The sequence below is a fragment of the Myodes glareolus genome, chromosome 25, assembly GCF_982192425.1.
Source record: "Myodes glareolus chromosome 25, mMyoGla1.1, whole genome shotgun sequence".
Taxonomy (NCBI): domain Eukaryota; kingdom Metazoa; phylum Chordata; class Mammalia; order Rodentia; family Cricetidae; genus Myodes; species Myodes glareolus.
Genome location: NC_142050.1, coordinates 40,745,858 through 40,754,012, shown reverse-complemented (window position 1 = coordinate 40,754,012; position 8,155 = coordinate 40,745,858). Strand labels below are relative to the sequence as shown.

The window sequence follows — 8,155 nt, the reverse complement described above, 5'->3', positions numbered from 1 at the left end:
CAACCCACTTTGTACTTTGTTTTACTTGAGACAGGGTTCCAATTCCTAGGAACTGAATATCTGCCTCTTGAAGAGGACAATCTGGATATCAAGATTCTGAAGTAATGATAGTCACATTCTTACCTGTATCTAGTAATCCCTCAATTACAATGTCATTTATACACACTCTTAGCTTTGGTCTTTGATCATTTCTAGAAGTCTTCCAAATTATACATTTTCTATTTCCTACTGGAGTTTTTGACTCATCCCCCAGATCTATTTCATCATCCAGAACAGTATGATTTTTTACAGTAGACATTGGATTATTAAATTGTTTAACTGTTGACTAAGGTTTCTGTCCCACCCAGTCCTGCAGTCATTCAGCCACAAAGAAAACACACAGAGGTTTACATTAATTATAAACTGATTGGCCTACTAGCTCATGCTTCTTATTAATTCTTATAACTTATATTAGCCCATAATTCTTACCTGTGTTAGCCGCGTGACTTGGTACCTTTATTGTCAAGGCAGTCACATCTTGCTGTCTTGCTTCCTCTATGGCTGGGTCATGACTGCAGACTGACCTTTTTTCCAAGAATTCTCCTGTTCTCATTGCCGCACCTCTACTTTCTGCCTGATCGCTCCACCTATACCTCCTGCCTGGCTACTGGCCAATTAGCATTTTATTAAAGAAGTACAAGAAATAAATCTTTACAGGGTAAAGCCGTTGTCCCACGGCACGCATTTCTGTTTTAATGCCAATACCATGCAGTTTTTAGTTCTATAGCTCTATAGTGGAAAATGAAATCAGTGGTGATGCCGCCGGACAGTTTCTATTGTAAAGGATTGTTTTAGTTATCCTGGGATTCTGTGTTTGAATATAAAGTTGAGTATTGCTCTTTCAAGATCTGAAAAGAATTGTGTTGGGATTTTAATAGGGATCAAATTGAATCTACAGATTGCTTTTGATAAAATGGTTGATTTTGACTTATTAATCCTACTGATCCATGAGCATGGGAGACACTCCTATCTTCTGATAGTTTCTTTGATTTCTTTCTTCAAAGACTGGAAGTTCCTGTTCTACAGGCATTTCACTTGCTTATTTAACATTGCACCAAAAATATTTTTTATTATTTGAGGCTATAGGTGTTGGTTTTCTTATTTCTTTCTCAGAAATACATTTCTTTATTGTTCGTTTATAGGAGGGCTACTGATTTTTTTAAGGTAATCTTGTATCTAGCCACTTGACTAAAGGTATTTATCAGTTGTAAAAGTTTCCTGGTAGCCTGGTAGAGAGTTTGGAGTTACTTATGTATATCATATCGTCTGTAAGTAATGATTCTTTGGCTTCTTCTTTTCCAATTTATATCCCTTTGATTTCCTTTAGTTGTCTTATTGTTCTAGCTAGTACTTCAAGTACTATATTGACTAGACATGGAGACAGTAGACAACCTTGTCTTGTTCCTGATTTTAGTGGAATTTCTTTGGGTTTCTCTCCATTTAATTTGATGTTGGCCATTGGCTTGTTGTACATTGCTTTTTATTATGCTTAAGTATGTCCCTTGTATTCCTGACCTCTCCAAAACTTTTATCATGAAGGGGTGTTGGATTCTGTCAAAGGCTTTTTGTCATCTAATGAGATGATCATGTTGTTTTTATCCTTCAATTTGTTTATATGGTGGATTATATTGACTGATTTTTGTATGTTTAACTAACCCTGCATCTCTGGAATGAAGCCTAGTTGATCATGGTGGATCATACATCTATAGATCACATACACATATATAGAGAGAGCTTATATGTGTGTAAATCATATGTGTGTGTGTGTATGTGTGTGTGCCTTTCTATTTGATGTTTTTATGGGATTCCCAAGTTTGCAAATGAGTGAGTTTGTTTATTCTGCGTTTACATGGACTCTTTTCATTCTGTTTGTTTATTTTGTCCAATTCAGGTAGGTTAGATTTGTTTTATTTTATTTTGATTTATTTTATTCATTAGAAGACTGTTTGTTTTCTTTCCTTTCAGAATATGAAAATTTATTACTGTGTTTCCATGACCAAAATTTATGATCTTGATCTTTCCTTGTTGCCTTTGTACAGGGACAAAAGAGACACACTGGTTACTTTAACAAACTGAAATTGAGCTTCAGCAAGATCACCTGCAGCATGACCTTTTGGACTAAATCCAGCAACCAGAATCTCATGGTTTTCCTCAGCAATGTTTAAGCAACCACCCTTGGGCTCAAACTCTGTGACCTTTCTGTTCCTGATAAGCTGCACCCTGACGCACTTCCTGACAGTGGAATTCATCTGTTTGGCGTCCCAGTACAGTTCTCTTTGCGTGAGAAACACCTCCAAAGGGTTTATCTTCAAGGCTTTCTTGTGTTGTTCCTCATGCCTTTTCTGGTCGCATCTGAGACTACAGAGCTTCTTGACAGTACACAGACCAGGACACTTGCCTGTCTTGCTGAGTCACAGGCCCAAGTGCCTATTTGCTTTCTAATGAGAGATAGAAGGGGTGGATCTAGATGAGAGGGAAGATAGGGAGGAATTAGGAAAAGTAAAGGGAGGGGAAACTGTAATGAGGATATATTATGTGAGGGAAAAAAAATCTATTTTCAATAAAGAGAAAATATGCCAATTTCAGAAGGAATGTCCTCAACCCCTTTTTCTGTCAAAAAGAAAAAATAAAGACAGAGAAACTTAATCTCTATTTTACCATACAATTTTATATGATAGAGTTTAAGAGTCCTTGACTCCTTGAGCTCTGGGGTTCTGAAATCATTGGAGACTTATCTAAATTTTGATGAAACCTTTGGAGAGAAAGTTCACAAGTTTCTTCAAATTGGCTCACCCCCAGATCTCAGAAAATAATGGAGTGGCTACATTAACAATGTGAGGCAGTCAGAGTCTCCCTCCCCAGGAACCCCATTAGTCTTAATTACTGTCACCACTCCTAACCCTCAAGAGGAAGACTTCCATGTTGCTTTGTCTCTGTGGAAAGATATTCACCTCTACCCCACCATTGAAAACGTTTTTTTTTTTTTTCCTTCAGGGTCACAGAAGCTTGACCCGTGGGGTTTTATGGTGTTCTCTGACAGTCCAAGTTTGAACTTTAGTCCCCATGTGAAGGTCTGATGAGCAATCGCCCTGCATACCTGCCTGGTGAGTCAGGTCAGCTCTCATCCTTGGTGCTAGGATGCTTTTATTTATCGTCTCACAGACCATAGAGCTGTTCCTCACACTCTAAAGTTATGTGTGTGTGTAAGAGAGAATTTTGTCAATGAACAGCTAAGTGCATTTTCATAATACTGTTTACATTTCAAAATCAATAGTCAGTGTTCAGCAGCAGCTCCATCTCCCTGGCCATGCTGGTAGCCAACTGTCTGTCATCTCAATATTTACATGCGCATATATCCCCCCTGCTCATGCACCCATTGCTGAGTCCCATCATCTATATACCTCACTTTGTATACTCAGTCCTCAGTTATTATCCTGGTGGTGAGGTCAGCCTCTAGGAATCAAGGGAGAAACAGAGAGATTCCCAAGCAAATCTAGTAATCTAATTACAGCTGGGGTCTCTCTCTCTCTCTCTCTCTCTCTCTCTCTCTCTCTCTCTCTCTCTCCTTCTCTTCCTCCCCATCCATATCTATTCCTTTATTCAATACCCATTATTAATTTAGAAGGTTGGCTTGGTGCTTTTTTCTTTCCTTATTCTGATCATTTTGTTGCAAGCCTTTCACCTGTATCTGTGATTACAATTCAATGCCTCCTCAATTTATTGAGACAAAATAATTTGTCCATGTGGGAATTCCCTCTCAGAAGATCTGGCTATGCTAAGCTGCTCATCCCAGCTCCATTCCCACACTTCAGTTCAGATTTGTCTACTATCTTAGGACTGCTGTTGAAGCAGCAATTCACTAGATTTAGTCCTTATTCTGATGATTTCCCCTTTAGCTCTTTTGCCAGGGTGATATTTCAAATGTTAAACTTCATCAAACCATGACTGGAAGTAGGGTGAGGCTCTACCTCTAAGTTATCAAAGCCCTCCCTGGGTAAGATACTTTCTCTGGCAAGGCTGTCCCTCCGAAAGGTTCCATAACCTCTCCAAATTGCACCACTGCACCACCACCAGATCAATTGTTAACACACATAAGTATGCGTGATAGTTCTCGTTAAAACCTCTACAAGCCTCAAATCCATGATTCTTTTGTCCCAGCCTTTCAATTTCTTGGACTAAAAGTCATCATCCTGATTCTTAGGTTCTTTTAAACAGGAGGATTCTTACACTGTGGAAACACTCTGCAACACTTGCAACATCGCTAAATAATCACTTCATCGTCTGCCATCACTGCTGTTGGGACCATACTCCTAATCATCAGTAATTACTAACTATTGAGTCCCCTAAACCATTCAGTGTGAGCAACATACAGTAGATGGTCTACTGGTATTGCATGAACTCAAGTCAACAAAATTTAGTCTCTTGGTCTTGTGAGATATCTGCCTATCTTGCGAAACTTAGAAAAGGATCACAGGGAAAATTCAAATGTCAGATGGTCTTTGAATTACATGAAGTTTAAATTTTTCACACTAGAGTTCTGTGTCAAGACACTTACCTTGTGTTTTCTTAGATCAATAACATTTCTGATTTTCTAGATATCATCTAGTGTCTAAGGTAGCTGATATTATTTCCTAAGTTTCTGAAAAAGGTGAACATTTCAGACATCAAAAATTGTTTGATAATTTTTACTTCATCTCCAATTGATAAATAATAACTATACATATTTATGGAGGACAATGTGCCATTCTTATGAATGTATGTGACAACTCTTATATATTCAGTAAAATTCTTCTCAAACTGAATGCTGTGTGATATTATCTGAAACACAAGACTCTCTGTGGGCAGTAATAACTCTGTATGCAAACACCCTTTACTTAGCTCCTTATCAGAATGAAATAAGACCTCACTGGACCCTTCTCCATTTACTTTTTTGTGTTCTCAAGCAGCACATAAGTAATGGGAACCACACAAAAACATTTTAGTCAGCTTGATAAAAATACCCTTTTCGCCATATTGACTCATGCAATTGCATGTGACTTCCATGGTATTTTCAAAGAAGTCTTAAAATGTAAAAGTACAGTTTGATTTTGTTCTCAATTGAAACACCAAAATTATTTTTCCATAATTGAGTAAACGTTATTTTTAACAAAAGGAGGTCTCATCCTACATAGTACTAATCAGGTGCGTAATTGCAGACAATAGAATGCATCAATTGCTATCAGTCATAAAGTGGAGATGAAGTGCAGGAAGTCATATCTCAGCGGTGATTATCTCTGCCGTACACTCTGCTGTGACATAAAAATACACCCACACCCCAGCGCAGTCACTCAGCCTCCTGCAAAGCATCACCAGTCGAGAGACACCAGCTCCACCTTTGTCTCCATGGCAATGACTGTCATATCTGAGTTGGGAGCAGAACACAGAAGCAAAGCAGCTTTCTCCAGTGATGCTCATGATTGTTCAGGTTTTTCTGTCTTGATGCAAACCCAAGGAATTGTGCTAGTAGTTCCTGCCAAGCCCCCTTCACCTCTTTCTTCCTTGAATTGTAAATCATGGGGTTCAACATGGGTGTCAAAATTTCACAGAACAGAGAAATCAACTTCTCCTGAAGAATAGAGGGGCTGGATCAGGGCTGCATGTAGGGGAAAACAGCCATACTGTAGCACAGGGCAACCGCAGTGAGGTGGGAGGCATACGTATGGAAGGCTTTCCTTTTCTCTCTTTCGACTGGATCTTTAGGATGGTGGAGATGACCTGGATGTAGGATAAGAGAATCAGCCAGAATTCTGAGCATATGTGTGTTCTCATAGTGGCTGAATTACAACTATAGAAAATGGAAGCCAATTTTTGGAAGCTTCATATCTTCACTGCCCTACCTTGGTGTCTAAGACAGAGATTTGTGTCTGGGGATGTCAGAGAGATGATGAACAAGAACTCAAGGTTCAATTCTCCTGTATTTTATACCTAAATGCCCTTCCCTAAGGATATGTGCAATAAAGACTCGCTCCATAAGGGAAATGATGGAACTTTAGTGGTTGAAACACAGTAGAAGATCCCCAGATTGGTGAGGGTGGGTCCCTGAAAGGAATATGGGATCACAGCCTCATCCTTTCCCTCTTTGTTCTCTGGCTCATGATGAAAAAACAGGTTTGTTTCATCCTGTATAAGTTAAATAGAGCCAAAATCAGAACAACTTAGTGTTGTAATACAGAATTGAGGACAATTTTATTCCTTGTAATTGTTATAAAAACTAAGACACAAAGCAATGAAATTTATAATAAATTAAAGTATAAAATTTAAAATGAAAAAATTCTGTTTTCAAAAGAACATAGAAATGTGTAAAAATGTAGAGATTTATATACAATGAGTGCTAAGTTATTATCAGCTTGAAGTAGGCTGTCTTGAAGTATAACGTTATAAAGCATTCTATACAACCACAATTCAAAACAAAGTAACCAAAAACAAAACAAAAGAAATAAGATCCTCTTTTGGAAGCATGATCAAAACCAGAAAGGATTCAAAGACATCAGAGGGAAGCTATCAAACCAGTGATCTGCAACATTGGAAAAATTGACAGTAATGAGGTTTTTAATCCATCAATAATTACTTTGAATGACAGTATATTTAATTCTCTTTTACAAATAGACTCCCTAGTTAATTTTTGGTGGATATTTGCTAATCCCCATGTGATGATATTACTTTTGTTTGCTCTCTCAATCATGCTGGATGCTCTAAGCACCTGATTTGATGATATACTGCTATCAACCTACTGCTGTCTATCTTATATTTATTCTTTTGCTTGATATATAATCAATAAATTCACTCATTCAAATCTGAAAAAAATAGGTGGGATGACCCAACAATATACTATTATATGAAACAAATTAGCTTTAAATAAAGGAACCAATGTAAAAAGACCCAACAATATGCTATTTATATGAAGCAAGTTAACTTTAAATAAAGGACCACACAATGACTAAAACAGATTTGGGAAAAGATATTCCACATTGCATTGTTTATACCAGATCAAAAAGACTAAGTCAAAAGCTATAAGAAAAAACAGAGACAAACGTTCAATACCGAGAAAAGACTCATTTAATCATTCAAGTCCTGACTTCCCATGTTCCTCTTACACACCTTTCCTTCTGTATCACAACCCTGTCTTATCAGGAATGAGTGACAGGGGCATGAGCTTCAGTGCTTAGTAGTTCTTGCCTGATCTACATTTTTTTTTTCTCTAGGATGTCAAAGAATCTACTTGGTCTCTTTGAGTTTCTTGTTTTATCTGTAGAATACAAAAGCTCTCTGTCTCTTGAACGGGCTGTTAATGAGTTCACATTAACTGGAGACCCTAAATTCTTGAACTAGTGACTGAACCAGGTCAACTGCTTATCCTTTATTGATGATTATTGGCTGCCTGTTAACCCCATGTTGGTCATGTTCACCTTTGTTTATTTCTCTTGTCTGCCATTCTTTTGGCTTTTATCCATCCCTTCATTATAGCAGGCACATGGGCATTTTGGGACAAGGAACCTTTGTGTCCAATTATCTTTCTAATTCTCACTTCCTCTTGCACACAACATTGCCCATTGTTTCACATTCACTTTCTGAGTTTATGTCCTCCTAACATCGACCATTTAAGCCCTGAAAATTTGCATTCCACTTTCAGTGACTGATAGTAATTAATTGTCTCCTATGACTAGGGCAAATCATGTACAGAGACTTCGGGATGCAGAATAAAACAGTACTTGCTAGTACTCTGTTTATCTGAATGCTAGATATTCAAAAGCTAAGTCTTGATCATCCCCCACTCTAGTGTTTAATGCTCCTGAAGCTATTCTCAGATTTATTTTGATTGATATACACATTCATAATTTCAACATAAAAATGACAGAGTTCTGGGGATAGTTTTTACATCCTCTCAATGAAATAGAGATGTCAGAATTCTACTAGCAGAAGTAACCAGTTTTGAAAAACGAACATAGCAACAGTCAGCCCTATTTTGGTTCTTCTCTGTATCATCCTGAGTCTACTCTTTTCTTTTGGCAGATATCTAATGTTCCTCTATAAACAAACAAACAAAAACCTTGTTTGTATTGTTTATCTTTCTGCATCC

The 8,155-nt window shown here is 37.6% G+C and overlaps 1 pseudogene; it reads right to left on the bottom strand.

Moving 5' to 3' along the window:
• Nucleotides 1–2,042: 2,042 nt before the first annotated feature.
• LOC148117901 (small ribosomal subunit protein uS12 pseudogene) overlaps nucleotides 2,043–8,155 on the bottom strand; it is a 31,494-nt pseudogene continuing 25,381 nt past the window's right edge.